Here is a 21,112-nt window from a genome sequence, read left to right as displayed (position 1 = left end):
TTTATTCAATGTCAATACAAATTCAACTACTTAAGTTGTGCTCTTCGGTTACCTGAAGCATAAAACTCATCGATAACCGAATTTGAATCAATAGTATCAACAATTTCTCTCTCAATATGCACTGTCATTAAATCTGCAAGAAAATCATCACTCATCTTGCTTCGAAGTCGGCTCTTAATGAGCTTCATGGCTGAAAATGCTCTCTGTTGTAGCCGTAGAAATAGGAAATCATCACTAGACGGACTAGTCTCTCAATCAACAAGAATGGTGTCCTTGTGTTAACAAATATGCAAGGAGCACACCCGGGCAGCCCACCAGGCCACCACATCCCTCCCCACCACAAGGGAAAATAAATTTAACTTACTCAAAAGCTAAAAAACACCCAATCAAAATTATAATCAACTCAACTCTAAAACAATCAACACAATAAAGAAATTGTAACTATCATGGGCAATTGGGCATTTGGGTATTAATAATAGAAATTCAATATCTTTTTCTAGGAATCAATAGATTTGATTAATTACATCAAGAAATCTAGAAATACCCAAATTCTAACCTAAATTATATTCTAATTTCGTCAAAAAAAAAATTCATTATAGAAGAGAAGTTAAAGTGTAATACCTGAACAAGGTTGAGAGATGAGAGCAGATTGTCGAGGAGAGGAGATAGAGTGACTTGGTAGAGACTAGAGAGAGGTGAGAGTCTGACTGTCTGAGCTTGAGAAGTTGAGAAACGTAGAACTGAGCAGTGGGCAGAGGTGAGGAGGAGAGGACAGAAAAGGGGAGAAAAGAGAAGAAAATGAGAGACTTGCATACATTAATTATACTAGTGCCAGCACTCGTTTTCGAGGCAAGAGGCAGTGAAGAAATATGGTCAGATGCATGTACTTTAGTTATCTTTTATATGTGTTTAACTTTTTTTTTTTTTTTTTAAGGGGAGATATGCTGGGGTCAGATACATATAATCATTTTTTTCCCCCAAAATACTGGGGTGTGTTGCAGCACACCTCAGCCCACCCCTATGTCTGTGCCTGTATATATATATATATAATACCAGAGTCACTGAATTTGATAACCAATGGGTTTGAGAGTGAGTCCAAATTTGAATTAAATGAAATGCTCTCACATCATTTGGTAAACAAATTTGATGACGTGCGCTAACATATTACATTTGTACAAGTAATGATACAAAAAGTCCTTATCTACCCTTATGAATACTCTTAGGCTCTGTTTGGTTTGTGGAAAGGAAATGAATCATTTTCCTTTCCATTGGGAAAGTGGATCCTGGGGTGGGTGGGGGGAATCATTTTCCACCTCTTTTTCCTTTCCATTGGGAAGCATTTTCCCTTCCATTGTCACTCCCAAACACAGGAGAGGAATGACATTCCTTTCCTAATGCCCAAAATCTGTGAAACAAACACAGCCTTAGACGAAAGTCAATCTCACCTTCTCTACTTCTTCCACACCCAAATCACTAAGAAAGTACTCATAGGCTGTTTATGCACGAGTAAGCCTCAAGAAGAACAGCCCAAATCTCCCTATTCGCTTCCGCTCCGATGGGACTTTCAAGATTGTCCAGGTATATCTTGCTTGCTTGTTTTTGATTACTGGAAGTCTGGAACATGGAAAGTCAATGATCTTGAGCAATTTTGATTAGTAGGTTTTAATTTGTTGAGATATATATATATTGCAGGTGGCTGATATGCATTTTGGGAATGGAGGGCTTGACTCGGTGCCAAGACGTGTTAGCCTCTGCCTCACCATGTAGTCATGTACTCATCTCTCCCTGACTGGTGGCGGACGGACCCAAAATACCAATTCCTCCAACACTTAACCGAAACTCGTAAATGAACACATAATCGTATAGAACTCGAAGAGCACAACAAACCTCTTACCTAGGTCTTCGCCGATTGCGACCAAATTCGCCGAAAATTGCAGAAAACCCGCCGGCAGGTCCGAAGCCTCCAAGTTTTGATTCTCTGTCCAAAATTGAGGATCCAAAATACAGACACCATATGATCCTTCACCTCACCGAGACGCAGCAACCGCTACCAGTCTCGCCAGCAGTCGTGGTGGAAGTTGGAAAATCCGACTGGACCGCCATGCACAGTGGAAGATTTCTATTCAGAATTTATCGATATCAGAAATTGGTGCGATCTACAAATTCTGAATAGAAATCGATAAATTTGACATTATCCATCTATTTATAGCATATAAGTATGTACAGTGTAAAAAAAATGAGGTCGATCTGACGTCAATTTGACAGTGGTCAAAGCGGTCAACCCTTTGTAGACGTAAACTTCCCTAAGGGGAGCTATAGCACGAGGAGATAAAAATCTAGAAATTTTAACATCAGTTACTAGACCCCCTACCCACGAGAGTGTGAGGGCTGACAGATCGAAAAAATAAATTGCAAATGACCAGTTATGAGCATATTAGTGTTATGCGGTATTTAAGGTTTAGGGTTGACCTAGTAGATCGAGACCTAAACGACGACGATAAAAGCTAAAATTTTTGACCATAACCATATATTGTTATAGTGATAACATCCAATGGTGGATTTTCATAAATTCCATTTCCTCCACCGTGATGGTGTTGGAGGGTTCAAGTTTTTAATACCCCTAATAAACAATAACTACTACATTACTAGGCATATAAGGAATTGGTCCGATTGAAAAATTCTGAAATAGAAATCGATAAATTTGACATTACCCATCTATTTATAGCATATAATTATGTCCTATGTAAAAAAATAAGGTCGTTCCGATGTCAATTCGACAGTGGTCAAAGCGATCAACCCTTTGTAGACGTAAACTTCCCTAAGGGGAGCTATAGCACGAGGAGATAAAAATCTAGAAATTTTTACATAGGTTACTAGACCCCCTACCCACGAGAGTGTGAGAGCTGACAGATCGAAAAAATAAATTGTGAATGATCAGTTATAAGCATATTAGTGTTATGCGATATTTAGGGTTTATGGTTGACCTAGTAGATCGAGACCCAAACGACGACAAAAATAGCTGAAATTTTGACCATTACCATATCTCCTTATCATGATAACATCTAACAGTCGATTTTGATAAATTATATTTCCTCCACCATGTTGCTCATGGAAGGTATAATTTTGTATGCACCTAATAAATAAGATGGACCACATTACTAGGCATATAAGGATTTTGTGTGATTCAAAAATTCGTAACTGAAAATCGATAAATTTGAGAATACTCATCTATTTATAGCGTATTAATAGATACTCTGTAAAAAAATTTAACCCAATCTGCTGTCATTTCGACATTAAACAAAGCGATCAACCTTTTATACACTAATACTTCCCTAAGGGGAGCTATACTAGGAAGAGATAAAATTTCAGAAAATTTTACATTAGTTTATATAGTCCATACCCACGAGAGTGTAAGAGCTGACAGATCGAAAAAATAAATTGCGAAGGATCGGTTACGAGCATATTAGTTTTATGTGGTATTTAGGATTAAGGGTTGACCTACTAGATAGAAACCCAAACGACGACAAAAATAGCTGAAATTTTGACCATAACCATATCTTCTTATCATGATAACATCCAATGGTCAATTTTAATAAATTCTACTTCCTCCATCATGTTGCTCATGGAAAGTATAATTTTGCAATACACCTAATAAACAAGTTACCACATTACTAGGCATATAAGGATTTTGTGCGATCCAAAAATTCGTAACCAGAAATCAATAAATTTGAGATTACCCATATATTTATAGCGTATTAATAGATACTCTGTAAAAAAAAAAATTAACCCGATCCGCCGTCATTTCTACATCAAACAAAGCGGTCAACTTTTATATACTTATACTTTCCTAAGGGGAGCTATACTAGGAGGATATGAAATTCTAGAAATTTTTTACATTAGTTTATATATCCCATACCCACGAGAGTGTGAGAGCAGACAGATAGAAAAAATAAATTGCGAAGGACCCGTTATGAGCATATTAGTTTTATTTGGTATTTAGGATTTAGGGTTGACCTAATAGATCAAGACCCAAACGACGACAAAAATACCTGAAATTTTGATCATAACCATATCTTCTTATCATGATAACATTCAACGGTCGATATTGATAATTTCTATTTCCTCCACCTTGTTGCTTATGGAAGATATACTTATTCGATATAAGTAATAAATATTTATATATTAGATTGCTTAAAGGGTTTGGTATTTATTATGAGTCTTGGGAAAAAAAAGAAAAGAAGAGGAAAATATCGAAAAGTATTTATTACTGCAATCTAATATATAAATATTTATTACTTATATCGAAAAGTATACTTTCCATAAGCAACAAGGTGGAGGAAACATAAATGATCAATATCGACCGTTGGATGTTATCATGATAAGAAGAAATGGTGATGTTCAAAATTTTGGCTGTCGATCTACTATGTCAATCCTAAACCCTAAATACCACATAAAACTAATATACTCATAACCGGTCATTCGTATTTTTTTTTTTCAAATGGTCAGCTCTTACACTCTCGTAGGTATGAGCTATATCAACCAATGCAAGAATTTTCAGAAATTTTATCTTCTCGTGGTTCAGCTTCCCTTAGGGAAGTATAAGCGTATAATTGGTTAACCAAATGGATCAAAATTGAAACAATAAAGAAATTGGCTGAATTGTTTACAACGGGCATAAAATATTCTAATACTCTCATCTAACGGTCGATTTCCCTTATTTTTTGTGTCTTGATAGGATTGGTATTTGAAGAATCTATTTTATTTAGTACAGGACAATCTTGATATTAATTGCACCATTCAAGGGGCAAGACCGTCAACGAATATAAGGCTTAGGACACCAACCGCTGGATGTGAGAATTACATTATTTTAGGCTTATAGTTATAAATTTAGCCAATTTCGTTTTCGAAACTATCCCCTTGGTCAACCAAATAAGGTTCTATAACCTTCTAAGGGAAAGATCATCAACGAATGTAAATATTATGACACCGATCGTTGGATGTGAGAATTACATTATTTTAGGCTTGTATTCCAAAATTCAGCCAATTTCATATTCGTTTAGACTTCGATCCAGTTAGTCAACTATATTTTATGCATGTTAAGGACAATCAGGGCTTTTTTTTTTTGTAATCTTTATTGAAGTGAATCTTCAATTTGTGAGCTCCAGTGTAAAGTACGCACCGCAATGAGTCCATAAGAATTTTTATCGAATTTTTAGGATGCCCAAGGTATTTATTTTGAATTTGAGAAATTTTAAATACACACCCCAAACTACTTAATACACATCCCTATTATTTTATATTTCAAATCAGATTTTAAATGACCAAAATAGACATTGAAAAACAATAATAATCATATATTCCTTATATTATTCTATAATTATAAACACAATGAACTTCTATAAATGGAATCCTCATTTAAAACAAGAATAAAGTTAGAAACCATCTAATTTAAATTTTCCTTAAATAAATTGTAATTAAATGGGGTGAGAGACCATATAATTTAGAATTTCAAAATCAATGGCATTAAGTGTTTTTAAAACATATTGCTTTACTTCCACTTTTTAGTTCATTTTTTTTTTGGGCTGTGACCACTTACCCAATTTAAGCTTAAAAATTGCCCACTTACTCCACTAAGAGTTATTTAACCCCATTTACCCGATCTAACATCTATTGACATTTTATTCCCTATTAATTAAATTAAAACCCATCCCTCTCCTATCAGTCTCTCTCTCATTCCCAGACTCTCTCTCTCTCCCCCCGATCTCCACCTCCAGTCTCTCTCTCTCTCTCTCTTCCTTCCCGGCTGAGACGACTCAGCGACCATCGTTAGCCTCGAAAATCGGCGTCCTCAAGTCCGGTTCGATTGAAGAACAGAACCAAGCGGCTATGGAGATCAAGCTCCTACGAAGGTGGGGGGCCGGGGGCTGGGCTGCTACGTCGTGGCCGATCTGGGTGCTGCGACGGTAGGGGGCTGACGAATCCGATCTGGGTGCAGAGGAGTCGTCGTTGAGGTCGAGATCTGGTCTCAAAGGCAGCGCGGAGATCAATTGCTCTGGTCCTACTGTTAGGTGTGGAGATCAATTTCTCTTGGCTGGGTGCGGTGAGGCCGGCGGCCAAAACAATTTTTTTTTTTTTGGATGGCGGTAGAAAAGAAGAAATTTTTTTCCTTCTTAGGGTTTTTTTTTTTTTTTTTTGACGGAAACTAGTAAACTAGAGTTTTTTTTCTTGGCTATTGGCTGATAACGTATAAAAGTAAGAGTATTGGGAGGCAATAATATGAGTATTGGGGGGCAATAATATGATTACTGGGGGGCAATAATATGATCAATTGTGTCTGTAGTGTATTCATTTTGGTTTTGAGAGTTTATACAATTCACTGGACGGAAATAATATGATTATTGGAGGCAATAATATGATTATTGAGAGGCAATTATATGAGTATTGGGGGGCAATAATATGATTACTGGGGGGCAATAATATGATCAATTGTGTCTGTAGTGTATTCATTTTGGTTTTGGGAGTTTATACAATTCACTGGAAGGAAATAATATGATTATTGGAGGCAACAATATGATTTTTGGGAGGCAATAATATGAGTATTGGGGGTAGGGCTGTCAATTCCGACACGACCCGATAACACGACTCGAAACCCGCACGAAATAAAGCGGGTTGAACCCGCACGATTAAAAAGCGGGTCAGCCATGGGTCAACCCGCCATGACCCATCTAATAAATGGGTCGGCCACGGGTCAACCCGCCAACATGAAGTGAACCCGTATAACCCGATTATACTATATTTTATCCTGAAATTTTAGACGTTGGGAGTATTTGATCATAGGATTAGAAATATTTTGCTTTATAATTATTGGATTTAATTATTTATGAATTATATATAATTATTTATATTATTCGTCTTGTGGAGTTTTTAGTGAATTTAATCAATTTATACATTTTTTTAGTTAAATGGGTCGCATTGTTAACCCTTAAATGAGACATTTTGTCAAACACGACACAACCTATTTATTAAATGGGTTAAGCGGGTTGGAAATGGGTAACCCGTTTAATAAATAGGTTGGGTTTGGGTTTAAATTTTTGACACGATTATTAAATGGGTTGAGTTTGGGTTTGTATCTTGCGACACGACAAATACCTTGACCCAACACGAACCCAACCCGACACGACCCATTGACAGCCCTAATTGGGGGGCAATAATAACATTACTGGGGGGCAATAATATGGTTACTGGGTATTATTAGGGAGCAATAAATTCAGACACTGGAATCCTGACACCAGTCCGGTAGCCGGATTCCGGATTCCGGTCACCGGAGTCGGCGGCCGGCCACTGGTCACCGAAGTCCGGCAAGGTGGAGGATGATTCTCCCTCTAAGTGAGAAAGAAGGAGAGGGCAAAAAAGTCCCAAAAATAAATAAAAAGAATAAAAAAAGAATTAATTGGGTAAAGGGGAAATAATCCCTTATAGTGTTTTGGGTAAATGAGGTTAAAAAACTGTTAGTGGAGCAAGTGGGCAAATTTTAAGCTAAAATTGGGTAAATGAGCATTTCCCCTTTTTTTTTTTCCTAAAAGTTATGATTAGTCAATTTATTATCTAATATAAAACATCACATACATGTATAAAATTTTGTAGTTGTTAATTTGTTTGACCATCCAATGACAACTTCGTAGTTTTGCCATTGTGGAGAAACTACTGATATAGTTTTGGTTGAATGTTCGACTCAAAATTTTATACTTGATCAATACGGTGTTTCCGTGTTTGGTGAATGAGAACTCAAATAATACAAAACCTATTTCTAAGCATCTATTTGAAGAGAACAATAATGAATCCTTATGGATTTCCCAATAACTAACACAAATAATTAATATGGTGAATTATATATACTAATCAAATTAAATAGTAGCCGTAATGTAGTTAAATAATAGTGTATTTCATGGTTTTTTAGTTTAAGGATATTTTAGGTAATTTGGGTTAAGGATTTAGTAAAATATTAGAATAAGAAATTAAATGGTAAGTGTATTGAGTAAGGAGTGTGTATTAAGTAATTTGGGTATATATATATATATTTTTTTTTTGAAGAATATCATGTCGATATATTAATAAACTCAGGCCAGAAAGGACCATTACATATCCTCCCTCTACCATCTCTGGGTAGATAAAGAGTTTGTGGTATACCACATCGATACATAGATTAGATCCGATCATTTGACGGTACCCATGCTCACTTATTCAAGAAAGCCTATAAACTATGTTATCAAAGACACGTAAATAGGTTAAATATATAAAAACTTAAATGAGACCCGGCCATAGAAGGCTGACCCACTCCTCACGAGGCCCAAGATAAGGCCCAAAGACCTCATCCCAGCCCCAAAAGAAGTAAGCAAGCCCAAAAGGCCCAGCCAATCCTGGCGTCGTGCAGTCATGATCCAGCAGCCCCATACCACGGACTGCACCGCCACCGAACACTGCGAAGACCACCATATTGAAAAGCTTCAAGTGCAACCACAGGGCCAGTTGCACCATTTGGACTCCCTAGCCCACGCCATGGAACGTTGAATCTGGTCGGAACCAGATGAACGAAAAAGGTTGGATGAGGAATCTAATCTGCCAAACCAGCAACTCCGGCGTCGATAAAGTCACCACCGCCGCCGCCGAACTCGTCCAGCAATAATCACAGCCGCTTGTCACCAAAGCTACAGATCGCAGGCTTGCCATTTCTTGCGTCATCGCCGGTAGCGCCCAAGTGGAGCCGCTCACTTGCACAGCCTCCATCGAGCCCAAATCTTTCCTTGACGTCTCGATCCAAAATGCCTTAGATCGATCTGCATTCCCCAGTGAAACACATATCATCGGGACTCCACAAGCAGATTGGGATTGAGAGAACGAGGTCACGGTAAGTGGAAAGCCTAGCCTTGGCCTTGGCTTCTTGGAGGAGATAGCAGCAGGCATGCTCAATAAGTCCGATGAAAAGGAGATTGTTAATGTCTAAAAGTTCGGCGGTAGCTGAACCTTTGTTAACGCTGATCCGGAGGGCGGATCGATACTTGTGACGTTCTCAAAGCCTCCGCTACCTGTCAAGTAAAATACAAAGGGCGTCAGAGGGAGACCGCGTTGGGCGGTCTTCAACTCTCCGATGCCTAAGTTAGTCAATGTATTTATGTTGACAAAGTAACAGTAGGTAAGTATTGAATGCGTAATTAATGAGGAGAGAGGAGAGAACCTTTTATAGGTGAGGAAGAGGTTGATCTTCTCTTTGTTTTCAATGTGGGACTGATGTGCTTCAGTCCCCAGCTCTGGGAGCTTCTGATGCTACCTTGGCGCGGCGCGTGGCGGCGCGTTGGCGGTGATCTGGGGGTGATCCGCCGTCGAGGTTGTAGCCCGCCTGGCGGTGTGTTTGCATGTCATTCCTTTGGTTGGAATTAGTACCTTTGGCGGTCGAATGAGCGTGGCCCATTATAGCTAATAATGCTTGCAAATGTACATGTATGTACAAGTCCCCCAATTCCCCAGTCAAGGAGGGCAATCTTGGTTGGGGAGTTGTTCGGCAGTTCGAAGCGTTTTCTTCCGCTAGGCTTGCAAGAGCATAATTAGCGTCAGTGCGTTGTCAACCATGGATTTTACTGAGCAAACGCTTTATACCCTTTCGGGTGGGCCTCTGCTAGGCCCCCCAGGGAGTCCCCCACTCCCCGGCTAAGATAGACCTCCGGATGGTCTGCAAATTGTTTGCTGAGGGGGAGCTGCGCGGAGCAGAGGGTGTTGGGTAGCGAGCCCAATCTTTAGCACCCAAGTGACGGGGGTCAACGTGCCTGATCAGGGCCGTCGTAGACTGTTGACACAAGTCCCCGTGTCCCGTAGGGACCGTCTGACGGTAACGCCGCGTGGCGGTCGTTGTCAGAGTGAGGCGTGGCCTCGGGATCCGCCGCTGGCGGAAGTCCCCCCGCTGATTGGAGCAGGAAGCAGCGTCCAGTAGACGTGCCTGGCGGTATTTTATTGAGCGATACTGCGCTGAACAAAGTACGCGGCCTGCAAGATGATAAGGGGCTCCGCTAGAGGTGTGTAGCGGAAGATGCCCCGCTTGCAAGATGTCAAGGGAGAAGTTCCGCTGGCGGGGTTTCGCTCAGCGGAGACTTCGTCACTTGGAAGATGACAAGGGAGAAGTTCCGCTGGCGGGGTGTCGCTCAGCGGAGACTTCGTCACTTGGAAAATGACAAGGGAGAAGTTCCGCTGGCGGGGTGTCGCTCAGCGGAGACTTCGTCACCTGGAAAAAGACAAGGGAGAAGTTCCGCTGGCGGGGTTTCGCTCAGCGGAGACTTCGTCACTTAGAAGATGACAAGGGAGAAGTTCCGCTGGCGGGGTGTCGCTCAGCGGAGACTTCGTCACTTGAAAAATGACAAGGGAGAAGTTCCGCTGGCGGGGTTTCGCTCAGCGGAGACTTCGTCACTTGGAAAATGACAAGGGAGAAGTTCCGCTGGCGGGGTGTCGCTCAGCGGAGACTTCGTCACTTGGAAGATGACAAGGGAGAAGTTCCGCTGGCGGGGTTTCGCTCAGCGGAGACTTCGTCACTTGGAAGATGACAAGGGAGAAGTTCCGCTGGCGGAGTGTCGCTCAGCGGAGACTTCGTCACTTGGAAAATGACAAGGGAGAAGTTCCGCTGGCGGGGTGTCGGTCAGCGGAGACTTCGTCACTTGGAAAATGACAAGGGAGAAGTTCCGCTGGCGGGGTTTCGCTCAGCGGAGACTTCGGACGGTTGGGGAATCCATCGCAAGTGGTTACTTCCACCAGACGCTTCGTCTGGTGGTGGTTAACACGTGTTGAACCAGTAGAGGGTTAGCGTGCGCAGGTCTGTCCCCTAAGCGTAGCCGTCTTCTCGCCATTAATGATAGTAATGATGGATTTCGTAACCGAGGCGACGCCTCGGTTAATCCGGAGAGTAAGTGAAAAGTGGTGACACGTGTACGGCTGGTGTGTGATGTCGTATTTTAGCGGACGGCCTAGAACGCGTTGATGTTGACATAAAAGGGGGGGAACCTTAGCGAGATTTGACATTTTGTGAAAACTTCAAACCCGAGTCGTCGTCTTCAAGCTCTCTGCGATTTGCGAATAGAGTCCTGCGGGGCGAAAGCTGTGGAGTCACCGGGTCTTGGGAACGAGGTTTCTATTGGTGAGGACAAGCGCTTGCAATCACAGCAAAGGTTTCATCAGTAAGGTTGGTTCTCTGAATCCTATCCCTGTTCCATTGAATTTCTATGTACTTGTTGTTGTCAGTTTTCTGGGTTTTGTGAATTTGGGGTGTTCTGAGTGTGTAAAGTGGGCTTTGGGGGATGGGTTTTGGTGTTTTTGACAGTTGGGATTTCTGGGTTTGCTAGATGGTCGAATCTGGGTTCAGTGTTTGTTGGTTATTTGTTCCTGTTTTTGTGATTTCTGGGTAAACTGTGACTGATGTTCTTGTCGATAACTGATGTAAGAATAGGCTAGATCTGTGCTTGTGCTAACTGGTGTGGGTTTTAGGGTTTGGGATGGCTAACGTCATAGAGATATCGAGCAGTGAGGATTCCGGGTCTGACGTGTCGTTCAGCACGGCGGATAGGGTATTTATTGACTCGTTGCGTCCGTCTGCCCATGCAGGAACCTCACTGCCGGAACCGCTAGAGGTTGAGCCGCTACAGACCATACCTTGGGCAATATCCATGGGTCGTACGTCACGTCCGGAGAGCTCTAAGGCGGGTGAGGTGGCGGCGGCCAAAGCTAGGCGCGACGAGCGCTTGGCGAGCAACAGTGCCGCCAGCGGATCCGCTGGGGATGAGGAAACAGCGGGGGAGGACGCTGAGTCCGCGTGGTTTCTCCGGGATGGCACCCCCGTCGACGAGGCGGGAGGGCGGATGACTCTCGCCGCTGTTAGCAAGATGAAGCGGACGTTCCGGCTGCCGGGCTCTGTGAAGCTGCGCCCGCCAACTGCGGATGATAAGGCGTCAATTCTCCCGGTGGGATTTGCGGCCGTTCACGAAGCGATACTCCGCCAAGGAGTGACATTACCGCTGGTGCCGAATCTGCAAATCCTGGTGTGTGAATTCGGCCTTGCGTTCGGTCAGGTTTGTCCCAACATGTGGCGTCTGCTGCTGGCGATGAACTCCTTGTGGCGGTTGTCCGGGTGCGAGGGGCCTACCGTGGCGGAAGTGCTTCACTTCTACGAGCTGGTGTACGTGAAGCGCCAGGGTTGCAGAGGGCAAGTGAACCTGAGCCGCCGTCAGGGAGCACCGAAGCTGATAGAAAACCTAAGGGATTCAATGTCCTATTGGCGGGGGACCTTCTGTGTCGCCACGGAGGGATGGGAGTACCAGGCTGGAGCGAACGAAGAAGGGCCGACGTTTAGGATTAAGTCGGAATTCCAACCTATCCGAGGTTGGTGACCATTTTCCGCTGGCGGTAGCCGGCGGGGTTTTTATCTTGAAGGCTTTGTATTCTTACTAATCCACTTGTGTTTGTGCAGCGGGACTGCGGTACAACCTAACGCGGGAGGAGGAGTGTCGCATTGCTCGTATCAGAGGCTGTTGGCGGAACCGTAACCTGCTGGACTTTAGACTTCTGACTGGCTGGGAGTTGCTAGTCGACCAGAAACTTACTCGCTCCGTTGGTAAGAAATTTCTGTCAGACCGATGTTTCCTTTGTAATAAGTAGCCGAGACTGACTGGCTTATGTATATTTTCCCAGAAACTCCGCCAGGAAATAAGTCGAGCCGCGACGCTTTCGAAAAAGCAATGGACCGCGCCGAGGTGGACAATTTTCTGGAGACCATGTACGCCGAGGGGCTGGCGGCCCAACAGACGCTGGTGAACCCCGAGACACTGGCGCTGAGCCAGTCGGAGGTTCCGGTAGTGCTGCCAATGCCGCACCACTCCCATCTTGGTGAGGATGGCCTGCCGGTAGTGCAGGCGGGGGTCCCAGTGGCTGGCGGGAAGAAGGGAGGCGCTGCGGCTGGGCAGCAGAAAGATCGGATGCCCGCCAACAGGCGTGGCCCCCAAAAGGAAAAGGTGGTGCCGCCGGCGGATACTGTCATTGCAGCAAGGGAGGAACTGCCGGTGAGGGTGACGAAGACTGCCGCCGGGAACCAGAGGGCGCCGGAGAGAAAACATCGGCAGGCCGACTCCCCTGACGAGGAAGAGGGGGAGGACGTGGAGGTGATCGGCTCGCGCCGACAGAAGAGGGCCCGAGGAGCTCCGTCGAAGACTGTTGTGGGGGAGGGAGAAGAGCCCGTCGCCAGCGAGCTAGACTCGTTTGCCGAGTACGCACCGTTCATGACAGATGGGGAGCGGGAATATCTCTTCCACCTATGCGAACGGCTAGGGTTCGGCGGCCTAGCGGGTATCTCATGCCCGACAGCAATTGACCAATCGCCCTTCAACCTGGCGTTTGGGCAAATATCTGCGGGACTGCACGACATGTTTGTGGCGGCGTCGAAGCAACCCATGGTCGAGGGGGAGCTGCGGGAGGAAATTCAAGGTCTCCAGAGGGAGTTGGCGGAGGAGAAGGAGAAGCTGGCAGAGGCAGAGCGGCGCCTGGCTAAGGCAGAGTGTGACCTTGCCGATGCCCGCGGTAAGCTTCGCGTGGCCATCGAGCGTGACTTGGAGAGGAATGACCGCGTCTCCAAGTTGGAGCGGGACGTTGCGTTGCTGGAGGAGCGGATTGCCGCCAAGGACAAAAAACTTATTATCGTACAGCGGGAGTCCGCCGCCAGGGTGACGGAGTTGAAGCGGTTAGAAGGTGAGGTTGCTCGTCTGAGAGCTGAAGGGAATACCGCTGCGGCAGCCGCTGTCGAGGCATTCAAGCGGTCTGCGGAGTTTAAGAAGGCGATGACCGAGTCGGCGAAGGCCGGGGCCCTGGCAAACATAGATATGCTGAAGCGGAAGGGTGCCATCGACTTCGCCAAAGCGTCGCAGCCCGATGCGCCGCCAGTCAAGAGTACCCCCACGGAGAGAGACGGCGTGGCCGCTCCAGCGGGAGGTGCCCGGTCAGGTAGCGGGGAAAGTGGTGCGCATCCGGCGGAAGGGTCCCAGCAGACTCCCAACCCCACCCCATCGGAGGTGTCGCGCGCTGGTTTCCTGGCGGCGCACACCCGTGCGGATGGCACCATCGAGACCCCAAGTCCGACAGAGCGAGGATCCGATCAGACGAGTCGAGCGGTCGTGCCGCCGCCTGCCGAAGCAGAAGATGTCGAAGGCCACCCCTGAGGCCAGTTTGGACCGCTCCCGATTTTTCAACTTTGTTTCTTTTGTAGCCGTTGAGGCATGCCATTTTGTAATGTTTTGCTGAATAATATGAAATTTTGAGTTTGTGTTTGCCCCATGTGTTTGTACCGTTAGTACTTTGAGTTACATTTTGCTTTTGTCAATCAATGACACATTAAAGGAATTAAAATTGGTCCAAGTGCACCTCGTAGCGGACGAGGTCCGCTGACGATCGCTGGCGTTGCCAGTTGTCCTCAGTGCCAGACTTGGTAACAATGGTTTGAATAATTCCTCGTTTCATTGATAGCTGATTGATCAGCGTACAAAAGTGGGGTAGTACCCGTCGGGTAGCTTCCCTTAGCTAAATATTAAACAAAAATTTAGCTAAGTCAAGATGCTCCTGGGTAGCGGTCTGACTATTTGTAATAATACCGAAGGTGTTCAGTATTCCAAGGGTGGGCCGATTTGACGCCATCCTTGTCCATTAAGTAGAAGGTGCCTGGGCTCACGACTTCCACAATGTTGTATGGGCCTTCCCAAGTTGGGCGGAGCTTTGTTGGTGGTGGAATGACTTCTTTCATTACCCAGTCCCCCAGTTGGAGGTTCCGGGCTTTGACTCTGGCGTTATAGAAACGCGATACCAGCCTTTTGTTTTGCAAGTTGCGCAAATGGGCCTTGAGTCTTTTTTCTTCTAGGAGGTCCCTGTCCAGGTTGATGCCGTCGCCGTTGGTGTCTGGGCAGTAGCCCTCGACCCTAGCGGTAGGCTGAGTTACTTCAATAGGTAGGACCGCCTCTGTGCCGAACATCATGCAGAAAGGAGTTTCGCCGGTGGCGGTAGTTGGAGTCGTCCGGATGGCCCATAGGACTTCTGGAAGCTTCTCCGCCCATAAACCCTTGGCGCTGTCGAGCTTCTTTTTTAGCAGCTTCTTGATTATCTTGTTTGCTGCTTCGACCTGGCCGTTGGTTTGGGGATGGGCGACAGATGCAAAACTTAACTTGGTGCCCAAGTTGGCGGTGAACGATATGAGTTCCTTGTTGTTGAACTGTGTACCGTTGTCTGTAATGATTGTGTGTGGGACACCATAGCTGCAGTAGATGTTCTTCCAGAGGAAGCGAATGACCTTGGCGGTAGTAATTGCCGTTAGTGGCTCCGCCTCTATCCATTTGCTGTTGTAGTCGATGGCTACAATGATGTACTTGAATTGGCCCTTGGCGGTTTGGAATTTTCCCATCAAATCGAGGCCCCACGTGGAGTGAACCCAAGGGCCGATGATGACTGACAGAGGTTCCGCCGGTGCATGTGGGAGATCCGCGAACCGTTGGCATTTGTGGCAAGACCTCGAAATTTTCCGGGCGTCATCACCCAGTGTGGGCCAGAAGTAGCCCTGTCGCAATGTGCGGTTGGCCAATGATCTGGCACCTGAGTGGTTTCCACATTCTCCGCCGTGGATTTCCGCCAGGACGATCTTTCCCTCCTCTGGGGTTAGGCAGCGGAGGTTGGGGTAGGTGAACCCCTGACGGTACAGCTTGCCATTCTGAATGTTGTAGCGGGTTGCTCTCCGCTTGAGCTGTCTTGCCTGGATCTTATCCTCTGGCAATGTGCCGTTGCGCTTATATGCAATGATCTCGTCCATCCAGCTGGAGTTGACTTCAATGTTGAAGATCTCCGCCAGGGTCTTTGTGATGCTTGGCTTGTCAAGGTATTCTACCCTTGTGTCCGCTGGACTCTGATGTGGCTGGGCGGTTGCCAGTCTCGCCAGTGAATCAGCCTTGGCGTTCTTTTCCCTGGGGATTTGTGTGATGTTGTGAAATTTGAACTTTTTTAGCAACGTTTTGACGTACCCCAAATATGCCGCTAACTGCTGGTCCTTGGCTTGGAAGCTGTCGTTGACCTGGTTAACGACTAGCTGGGAGTCACTGAATATGTTGACGCTGTCAGCCCCCGAGTCAATGGCGAGGAGTAGACCGGCGATGAGTGCCTCGTACTCCGCCATGTTGTTTGAAGCTTTGAAGTTGAATTTTAACGCATATTCCGCGTTCAGTCCCCCGGGTCCTGTTAAGATGATTCCGGCGCCGCTGGCCTTGGCGCTGGCGGAGCCGTCCACATGCAGGTTCCAATCTGACTGTGGAGGGGCTACCTCCTCAACGGTCACCATTTCTGTTCCGGGCCTTGTCTCAACACCGGGCTCCGGCTGTCGCTCGGTTAGCTCAGCGATGAAGTCCGCCACTGCCTGGCCTTTCATGGCGGTTCTTGGCCTGTAATCTATGTCGAACTCGCTGAGCTCAATGGCCCACTTGCTGAGGCACCCCGAGTGCTCAGGGTTCTGCATCACTTGCCGCAGCGGCTGATTGGTTAACACATGGATCGTGTGAGCCTGGAAGTATTGCCGGAGGCGTCTGGCAGCAACGATAAGTGCGAGGGCCAGTTGCTCCAAGGGAGGATATCTTGTTTCTGCTCCGTTCATGCCTCTGCCGGCGTAAAACACTGGAAGCTCATCTTGGCCTTCCCGCCGGACAATGGCGCAACTTACCGCCGATGCCGAAACCGCCAGGTAGATGAATAGTGTTTCTCCTTGCACAGGAACAGAAAGGAGAGGGATTGCCGCCAGGTATTCCTTTAAGCCCTGGAACGCCGCCTGGCACTCTGGGTTCCAGTTGATGACCTTCTTGTGCATTGTTTTGAGGAGTTTGAAGAATGGGGCGCACCTATCAGTGAGTCGAGAGATGAACCGAGAAAGGGCGGTTAACTTGCCCTGGAGGCACTGGACGTGTACCTTATATTCAGGGTCTGCCAGGTCAAGGATGGCCTGGACCTTGTCTGGGTTAGCCTCGATGCCTCGCTCGCTGACGATGTAGCCCAGGAATTTGCTTGCGGTGACCGCAAAGAAACACTTCTCTGGGTTGAGGCGCATGCCGTAGGCCAAGAGAATGGTTACTATGACCTTGAGGTTTGCCACATGTCCGCTGGCCCTTACGCTCTTGACTAGCATGTCGTCCACGTAGACCTCGATGATTTTTCCCAGATGCTCAGCGAACATGGCGTTCATCAACCGCTGGTAAGTTGCACCGGCGTTCTTCAGACCGAAAGGCATGACATTGTAGCAGTAGAGGCCTTTGTCGGTGGTGAAGGTGGTGCATTCCTGGTCGCTGGGGTGCATCTTGATCTGATTGTATCCGGAGAAAGCGTCCATCATGCTGAGGAGCTCATGTCCGGCAGTTGCATCGACTAGTTGATCGATACGAGGTAGCGGGAAACTATCCTTTGGGCATGCCTTGTTGAGATTTTTGAAGTCGACACACATCCGCCACTTGCCGCTGGCCTTTTTGACCATTACCAGGTTTGAGATCCACTGGGGATAGATGACTTGGCGGATGAACCCAATGTCCTGGAGTTTGGCAACCTCCTCTCTGATTGCCCGGTATTTTTCCTCATCAAAGGCCCTTCGCTTCTGCTTGATGGGATAAAAGGAGGGTTTGATGGTCAGTTTATGAGTGATAATTTCAGGAGAGATACCTGGCATGTCCGCGTATGACCATGCAAAGACGGCGGCATTATCACGTAGGAACTGAGTGAGTTCTGCCTCCACCTCTGGGTTGAGATGGGCGCCTATGCGGACTGTCCGCTCAGGGTGCTCGTCCGAGAGGCAGACAACCTTTAGCGACGTGTCAGGGTCGACCGGCTCCTTCCGTACATACTTCTCCTCCTCATCCCTAGGATCCTCAAAGATGTTTGGTGGCGGTGCCTCACTACCCACTGTCAGAATTTCATGGTGGCGCGTCAACTGCGCTATAGTCGTTGAGTAACATTCTCGTGCCAGCTGTTGGCTTCCCCTGACACAGCCCGTGCCGTTGGGTGTGGGGAACTTCATGAGAAGCATGTACCCGGCAATGATGCACTTGAGCTTGTTAAGCGCTGGTCGACCAATGATGGCGTTGTACGAACTGAAGCAGTCGACAATAATGAATTCTGTATGTACCTCCGCCATGCAGGGGCTAGTGCCAATAACCAGCCGCATGTAATCTGACCCCAGCGGTTGTGTGACGTCACCGGAGAAGCTGAGCAGTGGCTCGTTGTTAATGTCTAAAAGTTCGGCGGTAGCTGAACCTTTGTTAACGCTGATCCAGAGGGCGGATCGATACTTGTGACGTTCTCAAAGCCTCCGCTACCTGTCAAGTAAAATACAAAGGGCGTCAGAGGGAGACCGCGTTGGGCGGTCTTCAACTCTCCGATGCCTAAGTTAGTCAATGTATTTATGTTGACAAAGTAACAATAGGTAAGTATATAATGCGTCCTCAATGAGGAGAGAGGAGAGAACCTTTTATAGGTGAGGAAGAGGTTGATCTTCTCTTTGTTTTCGATGTGGGACTGATGTGCTTCAGTCCCCAGCTCTGGGAGCTTCTGATGCTACCTTGGCGCGACGCGTGGCGGCGCGTTGGCGGTGATCTGGGGGTGATCCGCCGCCGAGGTTGTAGCCCGCCTGGCGGTGTGTTTGCATGTCATTCCTTTGGTTGGAATTAGTACCTTTGGCGGTCGAATGAGCGTGGCCCATTATAGCTAATTATGCTTGCAAATGTACATGTATGTACACTCGTGATCCTGGAGTAGTTTTTTGTTCCGCTTGAGATGGTCGTAGCAACCGTTGAAGATGACGTTGACAGCGGACCCGCTATCTACCAAAATTCTCCCCACCGAGAATTTGTCCAGAATGGCATCGACCAAGAATGGGTCGTCATGGGGTAAATGCACTCCGCGCTCTTCCTCCTCCGAAAAGGTAATAGGTTCCCAACCTGATTTTGGGAGCTTGGCGGATCTTTCGTAGCGGATGTTGCAGACTTCCTTTGGGTGATTAGCGCGTGCATAGCGCTTCCTTGCCCTGTGAGACATGCTGGTGATTGGAGCACCGCCATCGATGGTGTTGATGCGGCCCAAGGTCTCAACGTTGGCAATTACCGGTGGTGGTTGACGCACCTTGAACTGCTCCAACTTGCCGTCACGGTACAAGGTCTCGATGGCCGTTTTGAGAGCATTGCAGCTATTGGTATTGTGGTCGCTGTCCTCGTGGTATTTGCACCACTTGCCGGTGTTCCTGGGTTTGCCTGTTTTTGGGTATTTTGGAGGGGGTGGCGGTGGGATCTGATCCTTGCACTGATTGTAGATGTCTTCATATGAGGCAGTCAGGACCGTGAAAACTGCATACCGCTGCGAGGACTCTGCCTGCTTGTTGCGGTTATCCCCATGGGTTGGGCGGTTGCCCTTATGGTAATGCTGATCCTTCTGCCGCTTGCTCTGGTGGTGGCCCTGTTGCCACTCCCTTTTCTTGTCAGTTGATGGTGCTGAGGGGGTCTTGCTAGCGGTTTCCTGATGACTGGAAGATGGCTGTGTTGATTTTGGTGTTAGTGGTGGCGGTGGGGTTTCTCCGTATGTGATGAATTCCGCCTGGGCGTGAATGACCGCCTCACTCATGACGTGGTCATACGTCGCATTGGGATGATTGTAGTTGAGGTGAGGAACGGTCCCTTGAGCAGTCCCTTCCTGAAGGCCGCTGACGCCATCGTTTTGTCTAGGTCACGGCACTGAGATGCTGCCGCCCGCCACCTTGTGACAAAGGCCTTCAGTGATTCGTCCTCCCCCTGCTTGACGCTGAACAGTTGACTTGTGTTGTGGTGTCCGGCGGACAATAGGATGAACCGGGAGAGGAAGGCATGTGATAGTGCATGGAATGAGTTGACAGACCCCGGCGGACACTCAAAGAACCAGTTCATTGCCTCACCGTCCAACGTCTCACTGAACAAGTGACACAAGGTGGCGTCATCGAATCCTTTGTTGTTGGTGACTTTCTTGAAGGTGTCCATGTGGACAAAGGGATCGGATAATCCGCCGTAATGCGCCATCTTTGGGGTTTTTGCAGACGCTAGTCTGATAGCTTGCAGAATCTCAGCGGTGAATGGCCCAGGTCTGGAAGCGAAGAGTGGATTCTGGGTTGGCGCTGGGGCGCCCGACTCCGCCCGGATCAGCCTTTGCTCCAGTTGGTGCATCCTTTCCAATATCTGGGCGGTTGCATCGCTGGCGGTGTCAGCCCGGGTACTCCGCTGGACCTGCCTGCGCCTTGGCGCAGGCGGATGGCCCTCAGTCCTTGCCCTAGCCTCCGAACGGTTGGTATGCGGCACTAATTCCGCTTCCTGCTCAATCATTAGTTGGGGGATGGGCGGTGGTCCCATTCCCGACAACTCAGGTGGGTTCAGCGGTACCTGCATCTGTATGACTGGCCCTGGTGCCAATGTGCCAGTGCCGGGTCGACTACGTCTGGTGCTGCGTGACTGCTCGCTCAGTGCTGGGCGGGCGGTAGGCTCCAGGGTCCTCTTTAGCTCTTCAAAACGTGCCAAGAGCGTAGCCACCTGTCCCTGGGCCTCAGCCTTCTCCTTACGCTCCTCCTCACGCTCTCTGTTTGCCCTATGAAGATCCGCCAGTGCTATCTCGTACATAGCGACGAGATCCTGGCCCGGCGGGCGGCTGCTGCTTGGGTTTGCCTCGCCGCCGGGGTTGGCCGGTGTTGTAAATAGTGCGCGGTTAACGCCTATCGTTGGATCGGAGGGTTGGGGGATGGTGGACTGGTCCGCCCGCTCCTCAGCGTTCCCTCCGCTACCGTTAGTCATGGTGGATGTAGTGGGATGACCTTTTGTTCAAGGATTCCCACAGACGGCGCCAATGTTAATGTCTAAAAGTTCAGCGGTAGCTGAACCTTTGTTAACGCTGATCCGGAGGGCGGATCGATACTTGTGACGTTCTCAAAGCCTCCGCTACCTGTCAAGTAAAATACAAAGGGCGTCAGAGGGAGACCGCGTTGGGCGGTCTTCAACTCTCCGATGCCTAAGTTAGT

The sequence above is a fragment of the Rosa rugosa genome, chromosome 4 (assembly GCF_958449725.1).
Source record: "Rosa rugosa chromosome 4, drRosRugo1.1, whole genome shotgun sequence".
In the NCBI taxonomy this organism is placed as follows: domain Eukaryota; kingdom Viridiplantae; phylum Streptophyta; class Magnoliopsida; order Rosales; family Rosaceae; genus Rosa; species Rosa rugosa.
This window is presented reverse-complemented; position numbering follows the sequence as displayed.